General features: G+C 35.9%; 1 protein-coding gene across 1 annotated transcript in view; it reads left to right on the forward strand.

Moving 5' to 3' along the window:
- LOC120223583 (A-kinase anchor protein 6-like) overlaps nt 1–7,568 on the forward strand; it is a 249,733-nt gene extending 242,165 nt beyond the window's left edge. The window contains exon 11 of the mRNA XM_039221786.1: nt 4,944–7,568. The gene's annotated coding sequence lies outside the window, so the exon portion shown is untranslated. The remainder of the gene's footprint in view (nt 1–4,943) is intronic.
- Nucleotides 7,569–18,256: the final 10,688 nt, after the last annotated feature.

Raw genomic sequence — 18,256 nt, forward strand, 5'->3', positions numbered from 1 at the left:
GCTTCTGTCTAATATAACTATCATCATGTTTGCTTTCCCAGTGGAAGGCTGTGCTGTCATAGCTCCTGATCATGGCCAAGTCTGAGGATTCACACAGAGGGGAAAGTTGATGTTATTTACCCACTCACAGACCGAGAACAGTCCCAGAAACCAAACGCAGAGAGAATACATGACAAGTTAATGGCATTTTGATAAAAACAGAATTTTTGAATTTTGCCTGAAGGTGACAGGCTGATTTCCATCAAAATTTTTTAAGAAAGTCATTCCATTCTTCGTATTTAATAAGACAGCTATTGATTGATTATTCTGAGATGATGATATAGCTCTAAAAGTGACACAAAAATTCTGTTATTTTCCATTTCTAAACCCCAGTGATGAATATACTTACTCAATCAAGGCTAAAGAATAAAATTTGAGCTTTTGAATGTGAGAGTTGTATCTCACCAAAGTGTGAGGTGCCGAATGGCATCTCCACCCCCAACTCCAAGAAGCTTAATGCCGTAACCTAAACTCGTGCTATAGGAAATGAATTACAGAAGCAATCTACCCTAATTTGTTAACTTATTCAAATAACAGTTATTATACTTAACTATGCTAAAGATTATCTTTTTTGTGGCAGATTGTTTATTTTTTGATGAGCCTAATTACTGATTTTCTAAAAGTAATTTACATTTATTACAAATACATCTTTTAAAATGTGACAGATAAATGTTGTTCCCATAATGTATTATGAAAAAAGTTACTATTTAAAAACACATTATTTAATTTGAAAGATGAATGGCAAACATCATTATTTTTTTTCCTGCAACACCTGTGCCCTAAGCTCATTAAAATGTGTGATTCTGTGTAGAGCTGCTAGAAATGGGGAGTGGGGGGATCTATACCATAGATATACCCTAAAAATAAACTCAGTGTGCAAAACTGAAGAAAGACATCCTACTTACTCATGTAGCTCAACTAATTTTCTGTGTTTCAGACTCAATTTACAATTGGCTGCAAGTGAGAACAAAAGTAGGAGAGAGAGAAATGTATTTTCTGTGAAACATGTCCACCCTGTAATCACATTCTCCATCAGTATGCAGTAAAACTGACCATTATGGGAGAGTAACTGCAATTCCATAAGCTGCTTCTAAACAAGTTCTATTAGTACCAATTGTACTGCTGGCTCTGCCAACCTCCACAGAAGGGCTGGTGGAGCCTGGCTGATTTCTGTTTTCTGAAAGGGGATAAAAGGCTGGAAAGTAACACCACTACGAACATGATATCATGTGACGATGACTCTGAAGTCACCAGTCATGCTGATATCCAGAGTTCCAGAGGCTCTGGTACTGGAGAAGCCTCCGGGTCACACTCTTCCCTTTTAGACACTCTGGGAATTTCTTCTGTCCCTTACATAGCTAGAGAATTGACATGTAAACGACAAGCAGCCCCATCTTTAGACACAGGGAAGTGAATGTGCTGTTGGATCTGTGTAGCCCTCAACATTTTACCAACATGACAGTGTGAAACTATCAGCTAGCCTGCCTGCCAGCCAGTAATATTTTGTTGAGCTCCCCCACCCCAACCCTCCCAAGATGTGGTTCCTGCCTGATCTCAGGCAAATGGGGCGGGGAGCAGCCAGATTTTACTTCTGCAGAACTCACATCGCCCCCAAGTGACTTGTTACCACCCGAGGGCCATTTAAATAGCTATATTTACTGGTCCTTTTCATTTTTCTCAGTATCATACAGACAAAATACCTGAATGCCCAGATTTTTCAGTAGTCATTAGCATTGGGTACCTGGGTATTTTACATTTTGTTAAAATACTACTAACCAGGCTGATTTGTTGATTTATTGATTATTTATTATTGGGAGAGACAGTGTGAGTGGGGGAGAGAGAGGGAGACCCAGTATTGGAAGCGGCTCCAGGCTCTGAGCTGTCAGCACAGAGCCCAATGCGGGGCTCGAACTCACGGACCGGACTGTGAGATCATGACCTGAGCTGAGGTCGGATGCTCAACCGACTGAGCCACCCAGGCACCCCCAGGATAAGTTATTTAATCTCAAAACATTGGCATGCCTTTGGTGTTAAATATCAGGAATACATAGTAAAATTATTTGGTAAATATGAGACTTCATGTCTATAAAAGCTTAACTGTTCTCATTATTCCTCCTACAAGATTCAAAAGAGGAAAAAATGTTCTACTTTTTAAAGCCATTTCAAAACCATCAGTTGGGGTGCTCTATCAGGGTAATAAAATACACCATATTCAATTTGCTAGGCTATTTTTTTTCAGAAATAAGTTCTCAGATGATGAAGTGATGATGTCATCTGGAAGAACTTCAACTTAGAATAGCAGATATGGTCTGCCACGGTAACAAAAATTGTTTTTCAAAAGTTTTTGAGAAGATTTTTCAGTTGCTGCTCTAATTAAAAACCCACTGAACCCATTGGAGTTTAAAATGTGATCTAACACAGGATGCATTTGCACTGATTTCTAGGCACACTGCTGGGTTTTTCACTATTTTCATTTATGTGTCATGTTTCTACAAAAATAGAAAGGTCAGTTCTAGCAAATTACATCAAAGGAAAGGTAACTGGGTAGATCCAGATATTTTTGCCTAATTTGAAGGAAGCACATAATGTATGTCTAGAGTGCCTCCTAGGACCTGCCTAAGAGATGTACTTTGCACTAATCTTTCTGCTGTATTCTGACAGTTATTTCTTCATAATCCTCATCATAAGCCTCTGATCTTTGGTGAATGATTTAACCGTAAACTTCAGGCTGGATAAATCCTGTGGTATAAAAGTTTAACTCATCACATTCAGCCAATGTGTCCTTTTTTTTCCCTTTCGGTTTACTCTGGTTTTCAGTTTTGTTTGTGTATGTGTTTATGTGTGTATGTTTTGGAGGGGCTGTATTTACTTAGGACTCATATATTTCCTTCAGATCTTTTTAGCTCCATTGCTTTTCCTATCTTATTGGTCTGCAGATTTGATTGTTGGTAGCTCATAGATTTTAGATTTTTCAGCAATTACGTGTAATTATGCATGCTCGAGCATACACATACCTAGTGAAATTGTTGCTACTCAGTTTTTACCAATTGAGAAAACCTTAATAGCACATATTCCTCAGATATACTATATAAATTCTTATTCTGTTAGTTGGATTGACGCTAAGTGTTTAATATGATCTGAAGCTGGCCAAGCAGATTTAAGAAACTACTCTGGGTGATAGTGTATTAATCTTTTACTAAAGAATGCAAGTATAATCTTATCAAAGTTACCTTTAAAATCACTTTAATAAATCAAGGTTCTTGTGGATGTGAAATGTTTTTTAATGATCCAGCACTTCTGGGGGCACCTGGGTGGCTCAGTAGGTTATCCAGCTTCAGCTCAGGTCATGATCTTATGGTTCATAGGTTTGATCCCCGCATCAGGCTCTGTGCTGACAGCTCATAGCCTGGAGCCTGCTTCAAATCTGCATCTCCTTCTCTGTCTCTGCCCCTCCTCTGCTCTCACTCTGTCTCTCTCAAAAATAAATTTAAAACAATTTTAAAAATAAAATTAAAAAAATAAAAAAATTATCCAGCACTTTTGAATAACTTGCCCTACCATGCTAAATAATGAAATTTTATTGAGCATCACCCATCACACACACACACACACACACACACCACAACACAACACAACACATATCCCACATCCCAGATCTGTACTTCAATGAATTTTGCCTGCGCCTTTCCAAGTGGGCCAAGTTGAAAGAATTGATTATCCAGAGAAAATTTAAATACCAGTATTTAGTAAGGCCAGCTTTGCTTCACCTAAGGATTCCTTACTCAATGTCCAGATTTCCAGTGAGTCATGTCCTCAGCATGTGAACAATGCACCCTGCTCTTTCTTGAGTTACTGAAGCATTTTACTGTACCAAATTTTGTGCCATCTGTTCCTCTCTATCTCTCTATCTCTCCCTGTTCTTGAGAACCTGCCTTTTCTCCCCAGCTTCCTATGGCATCAGCCAAACCACATTTTCTAGTTTTTCTGGCTTTTAAACAGGTTACAAGATTATACAGAAAAAGAAAGAGAATGATAATATTTAATTCCAGAAAGATAAAGCAAACTGACATCAGACATCAGAACTCCTTTTAAACCCAGACAAGCAATACCTGCTTTATTTGAGAGCTGGTCAGTGGGTTTAAAGAAACCACATCCTGTACTGCCTGTACCTGGAATTTAGTTGTTCCTCACATCCAACTTGTTACTTTCAGCCACCTAGAAATAGGCAGAACTGACTGAGTTTGGAACGACTTTGTATCTGAGCTATCAAAGTGTATAAATGTAATTGAGTCATTCTTATTTGCACAGTGCATCTGTACCTTTAATGAAATGCATTCATATTTGAGCTAGAAGCCCAAGTTATCTGCTTTTACAGACAAGGGGCTGAAACATTTGGGAGCATAACGATGCTATGAATATTTCACTGCTATATAATAGCGTAATTGTTCAGTTCCACTGTCACACATACAGTCACTGAAATAAAGGTTAAACCACCTGAGGGCCCAGGTTCCCAGTCGGTGAATGACTGTTGATACTTTGCTGCCTCACTTGGCATCAGCAGCCTCACATTTTCATAATGATTTGAAGCTATTTTGAGTGTTCAAAACTGAGTTCACAAGCAAAAGAATAGATGATATCCAGGGAAAAGGTCAAACTTGATGATATTTCTTGTTTTCTTCAAAACAATGTCACTTAAAAAATCAATGTATTTTTCAGTGGATTCTGAAACACCGTTGTCAGTAATAGGAATCTTGGGCTATCAAGATCTCTATGTTTTATGTATCCTTTTATTTCAGAATATCAGCAGGTAGTTCCAAAATGGCAGCCTTCCTCAAAGGGCTCGGTTTTGCAAATGAAACAGACACTTCTGATACCTTTTCTTGTCACTTTCTTGTTTTTTATAGATAAGCCTGGCTGTAACTCAGGGGTGGTCTCATAGTCCCACCCTGGGCTAGTCTGTGGTTCCATCGCGTCACTGCCATTTGTTACATTGATCTCTCCCAAGATGAATCTTCCCTCCGAATGCGATTTGTCCACATGAGCCTTGTGATCTGGATTGTGCACTGGTTTTCTTTAGGTGATTGTCTTTGAAGTTCGGCAAAGCTGCTTGTTCTCCCATGGATTCCTCTCCCAAGCTACCTCTACCAACCCTGCCTCTCCAGCGAGACTTTTCTGTTTGCCTCCTCCCTCCCCATCTACTCTTTAAAGTTCTGCGGTCCACCAAATTGATGGTCCATTAAAATTCACATGTCTGGAATGATCCCCTTGCTGGTACTTGACCAATTTCATGTTTCAATCTGGATTTTTTTTTAATGGTATGATTCCTATGTTTATTGAAAGAGATTTACCTAAAAGGCCAATATTTGATTTGATTGCAGCATACAGAAGAAACACTGGTCCTTCTTTCAAAATTAAGCAACTTTTAAAAGCGTCATTTTATTTATTTCATTTTAAAAATCATCTATGCAGCACTTCAAGAAACAACTATATGGTGTTGTATATTATAAACTGGTGACATTCTACTATTAAATTATGTACAACATTTTCGTTTTTTATGCTTCTTGAGGTGGTAATGAGAAAAAAGTTTTTTAAAAAAGTGTGCCTTGCTGTATTTCTTATACCATTTATTAAAAAGCTGCTTTCACAGTAAAATTATGTTGGTTTGAAAGGAGGAAATAGCAAGGTTAAGATGTGTGAATAATTTCTGTATATATGTATAACCAAGTACAAACATTGATGTATAATGACAGTATAAAATGCTTTCATGTTTATGATGTCTAGTGATGTGGAAAATATAAGCCTTAAACCATTAGATTGCATGGTAATTAAAATTGGCATAATAAACATAGTTCATTGGGGGAAAAGGAAAATCAGTGATCTCTTCTACCTGTGTTCTTTACCAAATTGTTACATCTGGTTCTGGAAAAACTAGAACATGTAGTAGCTTCCAAAATATCCATATTGCTTAAGAGGCTTAAACTTAAACTACACGTGAAGCCTTCACAATTTTCAAAATCTTTCTGATCACTGCAAAGATCTTAGAACACAAATGATTACATGCCAGTTCCCCTAAACCAATAAAAAGCTATCCTAGATTGTTTTATTTCTACTTATCATTAACAGTTTAATATTGGATTTCAGAATATCTAGTATGTCTCATATTTATCCTATGTAATTTTTTTGAATGGGTTTGATAGAAAGATGGTAGAGAAGTCTAGAAAATTTGACTATTTTGAATTAGACTATGGATTTCAGGTGTATTTATTTTGTGCTAAGAGAAATCAGCTGAAAAATATTCCATTTGGTCTTTACTGCTCTTGTGAAACACAGTTTTTAATTTATACCCTAACACCTACTAAAGTGCCTGATACACAGTAGGTATTCAGTAAAAAATTACTGAATTGAAGTATTGAATTAGGCAATATGTGTGACATGTACTTTTTCATTTTGAGAGACCTACGCTATAACATATAAACAACTAGAAAAATACATAATGCAGTCATTCACTCAACTGATAGTTAATTAACACCTTTTATCAGCAAGGACTGTTCTAGATGTGGGGGATGCAATGATGAACAAAGGCCCTGCCCTCCGGAGGCTTGCCTATACACTGTGGACAGAGTGAACACCCAAAGGTGATGCAGTGGTTGTCCTGCAGGCAAGGAAGAGAGTAAAGTGGTAAAAGAGGCACAAAGAAGTAGCAAAGAGGGACAAGGAGGAAGCAAGAGGCTAGAAGGGAAAAGAAAGTGAAACCACAGAAAAAGAGTGAAGTTTTCCTGCAGGGATGGTGGGAAAACAGGTAGACTGCGAGACGTAATGAGCAGTCTTTTAAAAAGTTAAGTTGGAGCTTTTGTATGTAATGTAGCAGGTAGTAAGGAGACTTTGTGGTCTTTCTTTTGCACCTGATTTTATTTATCATTAGAATATTAGCACAACACCAAGAAAAATTTTAAAATACTAGTCTATGATTTTACCATTTTCATAACAATTTATATTGTTATGTCCCTTCTAATCTTTTCCATACCTATTTCCAAATTGAATCATTCTAGGCTTTTGCATAAGTAGTAATTATTCGAAAGAAGTTTTAGGCAGACATCTAGTAACTGTGGGCAAGATGATGACAGGGGAAAGAGATTAGAGATAAATGTCTCATTAGGAGGCAGCTGTAGAAAATAAGGTAGGCTTGAAATAACAGAGTACGCAGGGATAGTGGCCAGAAATGCAGAGAAAGAAGAAATCCTAGTCTTGAACTACCTAAGAGCATTCGGGATCCCTGTTGAGGTATTGTACTATTTTATATAATGAGACAACCTAAATTTTCCTTGGGTGATGCCAAGGGCCACATTTATTGGTAAAACCTTCAAAGAACAAATTGACCATTATGTTCTATTTACCTGTTATATATGCTCATTGAATACCATGAGGTATTAAAAATCATTTACTAATTATCTACTTAATACTAACACTGAATTTGTAAGATGACTTTCACTGAACCGTATTTTTTATGGTTGGAAGGGATGAAATCACCTCAACCTCTTGCTGTGTGTAGGCACAACCTCCCTAGTCATCCTTGAAAATGGTCGCGCCAACTCTGCCACACCTTCCAGTGACAATGGTTCATTATTTGTTAAGGCAAGCTGTCCCTCCGTTGGGCGTGTCTCTTTGTTGGAAAGTTCTTTCTTCAGTGGCTAAAAGCTGCATAGAGCTCCTTTCCCCTTGCCTTTCATTATTGCTCATGATTCTAGCTCTACCCTGAGGAGCCGCTCAGAGTATTTCTACCCCTTTTTTCTCACGGCAACCTTGAAGATAACTGAGGTCAGTTACTCATCTTCTCCCAGCTGCTATGATTTCTGTTCTTCATTCCCTCAACTGCCCTTCATGTCATGATTTTCAGATCCATTTCAACCTGAACGAATGTTAGCAGACAGAATCCTTGAAACTGAGGAACTGTCTTAGTCCTCATACATGTAGAAAAATATCTGAACATTTAAGTGGTTTTCTCTAAAAATATATTCAAGATATATGTCTATTCTATTATTGTAAATTTCAATAAATAAATAAATAAATAAATAATCCATTACATCTTTAGTGGCCCAGTCTAGTGCCGGAGTCCTCTTGAATCTTTTCCTTACATGAAATCCAGACCTAACCTGTTTCCCTATTAAGCAGTGTCTTTCCTCCCTCCCCCCCATTTATTTATTCATTTATTCAGTCATTCAACAAACATTCATTGAGTGGCTACTTGTGTGAGGCACTGTGTTTGGCATTAGAGATACAAAGGCAACTAAAACATGGTCTCTGCCTACAAAAGGTTTATAGTTTTCCTTGTGAAAGTGCCTTTCATATCCTTGAATAGAATGATCACTCCAAATTAAATGATGACCCATTTATTCTGTTTTCTGTCTAGTTTCTCTACATTTTCAAAACCGTAGTGAGCAAAAATCATAGGCAGAATTATCTGGATCTGACTACTAGAAGAAGTGAAATGTTCTTTTGTATTTGAAAGTTTTAATTACAGAAAAAGTATTTCAGATTTCTGGTCACTGAGTACACATGTCACACAGCAACAGAACAATCTAAATTGAGGGCTTCTGAGAATCTTGGTTTGATGATTTTGTTGTGTTTGGTTCCTCCAGCTTAGGTTTTACCCATGCTAAAATTCCTGGGAACAAATAAGATACAAATATCAAAACATACTGAAATAATCCAGCTATTTCTTAAAGGTCAAATTATTTTAATTTCCAAATGAGTTTAGTATTATTTTAGAATTTTGATGAATATATTTCAAATTTTCTAGCTTGAACCAATTACATTTACAACTGTGTTTTATATATACTTTTCCAATTTTTATTTTGAGTAGTTTCAGACCTTTTTAAAAGTTGAATGAAGAGTACAATATTTGACATGCTCATCACTCAGATTCATGTGCTGTTAGTATCTTACCACATTTGCTTTTTCTCTCTCTTTACACATATACACATACTCTTTTTTGTGTGATTGACCCATTTGAAATTAAATTGCAGATCCTAACACTTCATTTGTAAATGCTTCAGCATAGTCATCTAAGAACAAAAGTATTATTCTACATGTCCACAATACCATCCTAACACCCAAGGGATGTAACATTGATACAATAATATTTGATAATTTGTATCAAACCTATATTCACATTTTTCCAAATACCCTAAAAATGCCCATTTATACTTTTTTGTTTTAATCCCAGATCCGAACAAAGATCATGCATTACCTTCATGTTTTCATGTCCTTTTCATATTCAACAGTTTCCCTGTGCTTTTATTCTTTCTTTCTTTGGTCTTTCATAACCGACTTTCTGAAGAGTCCTGGCCACTTTAATAGAATGACCCACAATTGGGATGTGTCCAGTTGTTTCTTCATTATTCAACTCAGGGTAAACATGTTTGTCAAGTATAGTGCATAGGCGATGTTTTGTTCAATACCTACTCTTGAATGAGGAATGAATGAGTCACTGACATTCTTGAAGTGTCTTGAAGTTCACAAATTACTCTTACAGCTCATGCTTTATTAGTTTAAGGCAGGGGTCAGCAAATTACAGGGTGGGCTAAATCTGGCATACTGCCTGTTATTGTTTGGCCTTGAGCAAAGAATGGCTTTGCATTTTTAAATGGTGGGAAAAAATCAGAAGAGTATTTCATGACATGTGAAAATTATTTGAAAATCAAATCTTGGTGTCCATGAATAAAGTTTTATTGAAACATAGCCACACACTTTTGTTTACATATTGTCTATGGCTGCTTTTGACTATAACTGCTGAGTTAAGTAGTTGTGACGTAGACTATATGACATTCAAAGCCCAAAATATTTACAATTTGGTCTATTACAGAAAAAGCTTTCCCATTTCTGGTCCACGATATTCTAGATTCTGACCCGATTTTCTTAGAGGTAGATAGATTTCCAATTGCAAAATCAATGTAACATATTAGCACCTGCACTAGTTATTTTTTTGCTTTTTAGATTTTGTTAAGGTTTCCTTTTCTGTTTCATCTTACCTTTAGTAACATAAAGTGTGCCTTGTTTCATAAATTTAACATTGTTCTACATCTACAGTTAGTTTAAGGGTTTAAATTTAGTTCACTTATTAAAGCCTGGTTTTGATTGATTTAGAGGGTTAGTCAATTACAGACTAAGTCATTAGTTCAATCAGAACCAGCAGGAAAATTGACATAACCTAAACTCCCATTTCAATTCACTGATAGGCTAGAATCCTTTCTCTAAATGTTTTTCTAAAGCATTTTTAAATCCAGGCCATTTTAGACTCAGTTTTTTTCAAACTTATTTTTTATCCAAACAAAGATAAAACCATGATCAGTGATTGTTTCAGATACACTTTCATTTCCCATGTACTGGTCATAATTAACAATCTGAATTCACCAAGGAAATAAGTGTTCACCACGGACCCTCCTGGGGCCATAGGTGGGCATTCTTATTAAATAGAAGATGTCCAAAAGTCAAACTCCTTAATTTACCTTTGTGAGCACTACCACCTCCCACTGCCACATGCCTGTGGAGGGGATACTCAAGGAAGGCTTTTAGCCACTTTCTCCTGCATAAAAAGCAACCACATCCCTTTCATATAGCAATGGCCTCCAAATATGAGACTTGGTATGTACTTGCATTTACAGAGTAAAATAACACAATGATGTGTGTAAGCCAGGCAGGCCCACAATAGTCAGGTTTCTTTTGGCAGAGGCATTTTGACCAATGCCTTCAGACCATCTGATCCTTGACTGATGGGCCCTCACTGAGGCAGAAAATATTCAAGATTATTTGCCCTTGTGTTTTGAATTAAAACAAGTCCTTGCATAAAACAACTGTCTCATTCTCTTTTCTGTTGTAACACATATAATTAGATGTTCACATGTGTGAGATCCTTCCAGGCTTTTACCAAGCATTAATAAGCAATTTCCAGTGAGGAAAGACCCTCCCCCAATCATAAAGGGGATCATAATACAGCTGAGTGGAATGACATTAATACATAACTGTGAAGCCAGTCTAATTCATACTTTAAGATTAGTTTTAAACATTGATAACTTATTATTGATTACAATTCCCTTATGACCTCATGTTTAAGAATCACTGATATTGAGGGTTATACTCTCCTGGTTGAAAAGAAGTGCTTCAAGACCTGAGAAAGGACTTCCAAGGAACAAGAGAAGCGACACCCCTCTGCATGGACGGACAGCCCTGGATGCTCCACGACAATGAAGAACTCAGACTCTCCCGTGAGTATGTTCTTTAAAAAAGTGCATTTAGGGGAAGCTAATGTAAAATGCAATGAAATTCGGCTCTAATTTACATTGAAGGAAAATGGCCAATGCTGAGGAGTTAGCCCAGGTAACTTCACATATGGTTAACTACAGAGGCATGAGATATGGAACATTAGGACCTTCCAGAGTATACAAAATCTTTCGTGTGTCTACCATGTAAGCTGCTGTGTTCATCAGCATTATAGACTGTGACATTGCTCTTTCTCCCTTCTACATCCATTTTATGTGGGAAAGATTACCAGATGTATAATCTGGTGTTTTTTCCCCACACCATCAAGACCTACAATAATGGACTTTGTCTATTTAATAAAAATAAATAAATATGTGATTTAATAAGAAACAACACTAAAGTGATTAAAATATTTCTGTGTGCTTACACTTATCCTGCCATTAAAAATATGCTAGCTCCCTATAAACAAATGGGCCGTTACAGGCATAAAACAAACATTATTCAGCAAAATTTATTCAAGAGCTAAAATGACGGAAGGTATTAGGTTCATAAAAACGCTTAAGATTCTCTTTAAATCCCAATATTCCCTAACCACTCGTTTATAAAAAATACTCTAAGGTTTATAGAATTAGTCTGGTTCTATTAGTTGATCAAGTTACTTACACTGTCAACAATTCGAAATAATTCCCTCTCTGTGTGTTGGCTTGCGTGCAAATATGTTTCATTTATTTTAAAGTGTCTTTTTATATAGAAATCCAAGTTGCTGAAAATTTATCTTGTCATTACAATGGTGTGAAAATCAAATCAATCTTCATATAGGTTCTCTTACTCCTGCCGATCTCAAGTGACTAATGACACTTACAGCAAGATTTTGTAAAATGAAATCTCCTTAACTTTTCAGGAAGCAGTTCTTTTTTTTTTTTTAATGTTGATTTATTTTTGAGAGAGAGAAAGAAAGAGGGAGAGGCAGAGGGAGAGGAGGACAGAGGATCCAAAGCACTCTCTGCCCTGACAGCAAAGAGCCTATACGGAGTTTACACTCACAAACCGTGAGATAATGATCTGAGTGGAGATCAAGGATCTGATGCTTAACTTACTGAGCCACCAAGGTGCCCCCAGGAAACAGTTCTTTTTCTACACATATACCCATTTTGCCTCTTCTGAATACTTTTATAAATGTTCTAAGTTTAGGATGGTTCTCTTACCAATGAGGTCTTTCCTTACAAACTATATGTAAAAACATTTTTTAGAAAGTAAAATTACTAATTATTTAAAGGCAAAGAAATATTTTCTTTAGGAATGAAATCATATCCAATAGGTATATTATTTTTTAAAAGGAAAACAGCGGTGCCTGGGTGATTCAGTCAGTTAAATATCTGACTTCAGCTCAGGTCATGATCTCATGGTCTGTGGGTTAGAGCCCTGTGTTGAGCTCTGTGCTCACAACTCACAATCCTGGAGGCTGCTTCAGATTCTGACTCGCTTTCTCTGCCCCTCCCTTGCTTGTACTCTGTCTCTGTCTCTCTGTCTCTCTTTCTCTCTCAAAAAATAAACATCGAAATTAAAAATAAATTAGAAGAACAGAGAAAAGAAAACAGATTCTGATTTAGAATGATTGTAAACCAGCATATTCTTGCTGAGGACCTAAGGGTCTAATTATTTTATTTAAGTCATTAAATAATTATTTAGGTCATCTGTGACTCAGTGGCAACCTGAACATTTTTAAATAAAATGTAACCTTTCATGATTCTGTATCACCATATTGATTACCAATTATTGTTTGGCATAGCAAATGGTTAAGTTATAGGAAATCAGGCTATGTCAGTAAACATATTCTGGATATTATTTTTTAATTCAATCTACATAATAATAAAACAACTCATTATCACCCAAGTGCTTCCCATGCACCAGGCACCATGCTAATTGGAGATAGCCATTTTACAATAAAGGAGCTGTGGACTAAGAGAGGTTGGCTACTTATTATTTGCTTTCCTTTTCGTTAAAGAAGAGCATGGAGGGAAAAAGGTTGTTTTAGAAATGAATTTCCCATCTAGATAAATAAGGGGTTATTTTACAGAGTTCACTTAACATTCATACACACATTGCTAAATTTCCTGTCTGTATTACTTATTGAACATATAATTCATGCCAAACCTAAAGAAAAGATTTTCACTTTAAAAAAATTCTTACAAAAATTCTATAGGAAGAAATGATAGGTAAATTAGCACTTGAAAAAGGCCAAAGAAAATTATATATTGTATATAATTATGCCTCATTATGACCTCTGCACATTTTCCAGAAAAGTTAGGCATTAAAAACCACACACAACAGGAACACCTTAAAGGTCAGAGCCTGATGAAAGAAAAGCCTAATAGTTAATCATGAAGGATGAGATTTATGTTCTAGCAGGAACATACATTTTTATCATTACATTTTGCTTGATAAATACTTTAAAATGGGTAATATCCCTTCCATGTATTTTTTTCATATATGAAAGAGGTGAAGAGAGAAAATTCTATAAAGTATAATTTAAAATTTAGTTTAATTTAAATGTTGGCTTTGCCATGATTCCTAGCATTCTTTATGTGATTTTTCTTCACATGGGTCTTTTTCTCCCCAAAGTTATTTTAGCTTTAAGAGTAAATACGCAAGTCTCAGTTTCCAAAAAATTTATCTCAAAATTTTTATTTTCAAGAGATGTTTTCTAAGATAGCAGAATTCCTGAATCATATTTGTTGGATTTCACCCTGGCAACACACCAAACTATAAACGTTTAAAATAACTAATCCAATGTTTCTTTAATTTTTTATAATGAAATAACTTCAGATTTTACAAACTACTGTGAAAATTAAAAAAATATTCTTTAACCAGGTTTGCCTATTGTTAATATCTTACCCCATGTATTTTATCATTTCCTTTATTTTTGAAGTATATTAACATAAAATGTTATGTTAGTTTCATGTGCATAACGTATTGATTCAACAGTTTTATGCATTACTCAGTGCTTACCATGATAAGTATAGTCACCGTCTGTCACCATACAACATTATTAAAATATTATTCATTATATTCCCTGTACTTTAAATTTCATCTTCATGACTTATGTATTTTATAAGTAGAAGTTTGTGCCTCTTAATCCTCTTTATCTTTTCTACCCATCCCCCCATTCACCTCTCCTCTGGCAACCACCTGTTTGTACTCTGTATTTAAGAATCTTGCTTTTTTTGGCTCATTTTTGTTTAAATTCCACATATAAGTGAAATAATGCAGTATTTGTTTTTCTCTGACTTATTTCACTTAGCATAATTCCCTCTAGGTCCATCCATGTTGTCACAGATGGCAAGATCTCATTCTTTTTTATGGGCGAATAATATTCTATTGTATGTATATACCACATCTTCCTTATCCATTCATTTCTTGATGGAAACTTGGGCTGCTTCCATATTTTGGCTATTGTAAATAATGCTGCAGTAAACGGAGGGGCACATGTATCTTTTTTCATTAGTGTTTTTATTTTCTCTGGGCAAACACCCAGTTGTAATATTTCTGCTTTATCATTTTCTATCTATCCATCCATATTGTTTTCTGAACCAATTGAAAACAAGTGACATACATCATAGCCTTTAATCCCCAAATACTTCATTGTATTTTTCTTAATAGTGACACAGGTATATTCTCTTATATGACCATAGTATACTTATCAACTTCAAACATTTATATTGATACAATAGATTTATTGAATCAACTTTTCACATTCCAATGTTGTCAGTTTCTTTAATAATAACACTCATAGCATTATTTCCTTCTTCAGTACAATGGGGTAGGTATTGAATTTAGTTGTCCTATCTCTTTAGCCTCCTTTGATCTGGAAACATTTCTCCAACCTTTCTTTGTCTCTTTATGATGTTGATAATTATGAAGAATAGACCCTCACCCAACCTCTTTTAAAAATACATTATTCCTCATTTTGTATTTATCTTGTCTTTCTTTATGATCAGATTGAAGCCAGGCACTCTCAATAGGAATACTGGTGTTCTGTCCTTCTCAGGGTAACATATCTGGAAACACACAGTATCTGTCCAACTGTCCCCCATTAGTGATGTTAGTTTTGACCATTTTGTAGAGAAACACTTTAAAGCCAGCAAATATCCTGCTCTACCTAAAAATGTTCTTGTCTAATCTAATCCTTACCAAGATGGTTGCAAAATTATGATTTTCCAACTCTACCATTTATCAGTTGTCATTGGTATTCCTCTGTATTCCCTTGGCCTTGTAAGTCCACAATTTCATTGTCTTTGCTTTATCTGTCCTCTGTTTCTTTCCATAATAAGCATATATATGTATGCATGTATGTGTGTGTGTGTGTGTGTGTATTGTCTAGCACAAAAGAACATATTACTGTGTCTTTTCCTTTTTTTATATTTATTTAATACTGTCCCCTAGAATTCACTCCATATCATTTCATAAGGATCTTCCTCAGTATTTTCTGTAGCTATATGGCACTCACTGGTCACAACTGTTTTGAAGCCCTATTGTAACTACAAAAGATTTTGTGTGAAGATTAATTAACGAGAGATTTTTTTCAAGTAAAATGTTGGTGTAAATGGCCATATTTGCTCTGTTTATTTTCTAAGAGCATCTGTGTTTTGAATCCATCATTTCATGCTTCTCTTGATTTTCCTTTAGCAGTTATCCCTAACCCCCTGTCTTTTCTATGCCCACCAACAACGGGAAGCTTTTCCTAGGCCTAGAATCATGCTTAAATATCTGTGCTCATCAAAACCTTTCTCTCAAGGAATGTTACTTCTGTATACTGCACAAAGGCTCCCAGATGGGGAGACAAGTCAGGATAAAATACATCGAATATTCTGCTGGCCAAGTCATGGCCATACGCACATGGGAATATGTCTCCTCAGAGCAAGGGTCAAATTTTTGTCATTTTCAGAAAAGCTCTGTAGAGTCTGGCATCAGCTCTGTCCCCCATTCTTCTTCCCTATCATGGTACCATCATATCGCTCCAGCCTACACTATCTGAATTCTCAGAAACTTTATCCTATCATATCCTTCCCATTCATTCTCCCTCCGTAGTCTTATTTCTGCCTCCTCCACTCCTTTGAAACTGCTCAACCACAATTCCAAAGGAAATGATAATCCTACTGGACAGCAAAGAAGCTTCTGGAACTTGAAACCTTTCCCAAAAGCCACTTTTCTTTTGACTTCTGAAGCCTATAATCCTCTTCCTTATATCCTTGGTTTTTTTTTTTTAAGTTTATTATTTATTTTGAGAGAGAGAACGTGAGTTGAGGTAGGGTCAGAGAGAGAAGAGAGAAGGAATTCCAAACAGGTTCTGTTCTGTCAGCACAGAGCCCAACACAGGGCTTGATCTCATGAACTGTGAGATTATGACCTGAGCCGAAACCAAGAGTCGGATGCTTAAGTGACTGAGTCATTCAGGTGTCCCTACCTCCTCCATTTTGTCATGTGTCTCATTCCTGCTCTTTCTGCTAGATGTCTTTCTCCAGATTTCCTTCATAAGCTTTCTCTCTCTTTGCTCTGTATTGCTGAGTTATTTCCTACTTTCATAATTTCACCTCACTTCTAGGTGTAACTTTCCAGCAGCTCCTCGCTAACCTTGGCTTTCCTCAGGAATTCTGGGTCTTGTTTATTTTACTCAACTGTGTTTCCACCAGATATTTCACTTCAGAACCCATACTTTAAAACCAAACTTGTAATTTTTCACTCTTTTATATAATTCTCTGGCAGATAATGACATTAGCTTTTTCCTACTTGTTCAAGATTCAAACTTCAGAACAGCTTGATTTTATTCTCTCTCTTTAATTCCTCAAATGTGACTAGAAAAGTTATGGTGTTATTTCCTCCCCAGATTTTGAAACCCTATTTAGGTACTTTTCATTCCCATTGCCACCCTGATGCGAAGCCATATATATGTAAACTCATGGTTTATAGCAATAATTTTTTAATTTATTTTGGTGTCATTCATAGTGCTTATCAATTTCTCTCATACATTTGACTTAATCAAGTCCTTTGTGAGTATATAAATTTGTGCACTATTGGAGCTAAAGACCGTGCTTGTAAAATATAAGAGGTATGTTCTTGAAGGTGGTTTGGCAGCTATGAAATTCTATTTGGTTTACGGAAGTTTGTAAAAATGAAGATATCCAGTGCCCACCTGTATTCTGATCCAGTATACCTGGGGTAGATCCTAAGCATATGTATAACAAATACCCCAGTTTATTCTTTTGCAGGTATTACACTGACCACATTCTTCCAAATAGTCCCTAATCTAGTACCAACTCCCTGTTGAACAGATGGCATTTTCCATATGCATTTATACACTACCTACATCCAAAAGTGAAGTGTGATATGACGCAGCTTACAATAAAAAATCACAATTACATGGAAAATCATTAATACAATACAAGGCATGAGCCAATAAATAAAAACAATGAGGGAATAATTATTTGAAAATCCAGACTAAGTGAAAGTACTAAAACTAAAGCATAAAAATTCACCTGAAGCTTCTCAGCCATCAAGGTAAAGAAGAAGAAAACATGACCAAGAGTATTCTTCGTCTAATAAGAGGAAGTAACATTGTTGAACCTGGGCTTTGAGTGGAATTTGCCCACTGGTTCTTTCTTGGGGGACCACTGATAATACAGTTTAAATCTTTTTTTTTTTTTTTTTAAGAAGCCTGCATAGAGCTACTTCTTACAGTGAGCTTAGTTGAAAACTGAAAGCATTATATGGTATCATTTTGGAGAACTTTAAAAGGAGTGAATGGTGGATTCCTTCGATTATCTCTTCTAAGTATCGATAGTCTCAGCCAGGCTTTTGACTGAAGATGAATAATAGACAATTCACAATTGAAAATACTATCCTGTTTTCCTCATAGGCTGTCTACATTTCTGATTGAAAACAATCCAATGTGTGAATGACAAAG

The sequence above is a fragment of the Hyaena hyaena genome, unplaced genomic scaffold (assembly GCF_003009895.1).
Source record: "Hyaena hyaena isolate Hyena2069 unplaced genomic scaffold, ASM300989v1 scaffold_1012, whole genome shotgun sequence".
NCBI lineage: Eukaryota > Metazoa > Chordata > Mammalia > Carnivora > Hyaenidae > Hyaena > Hyaena hyaena.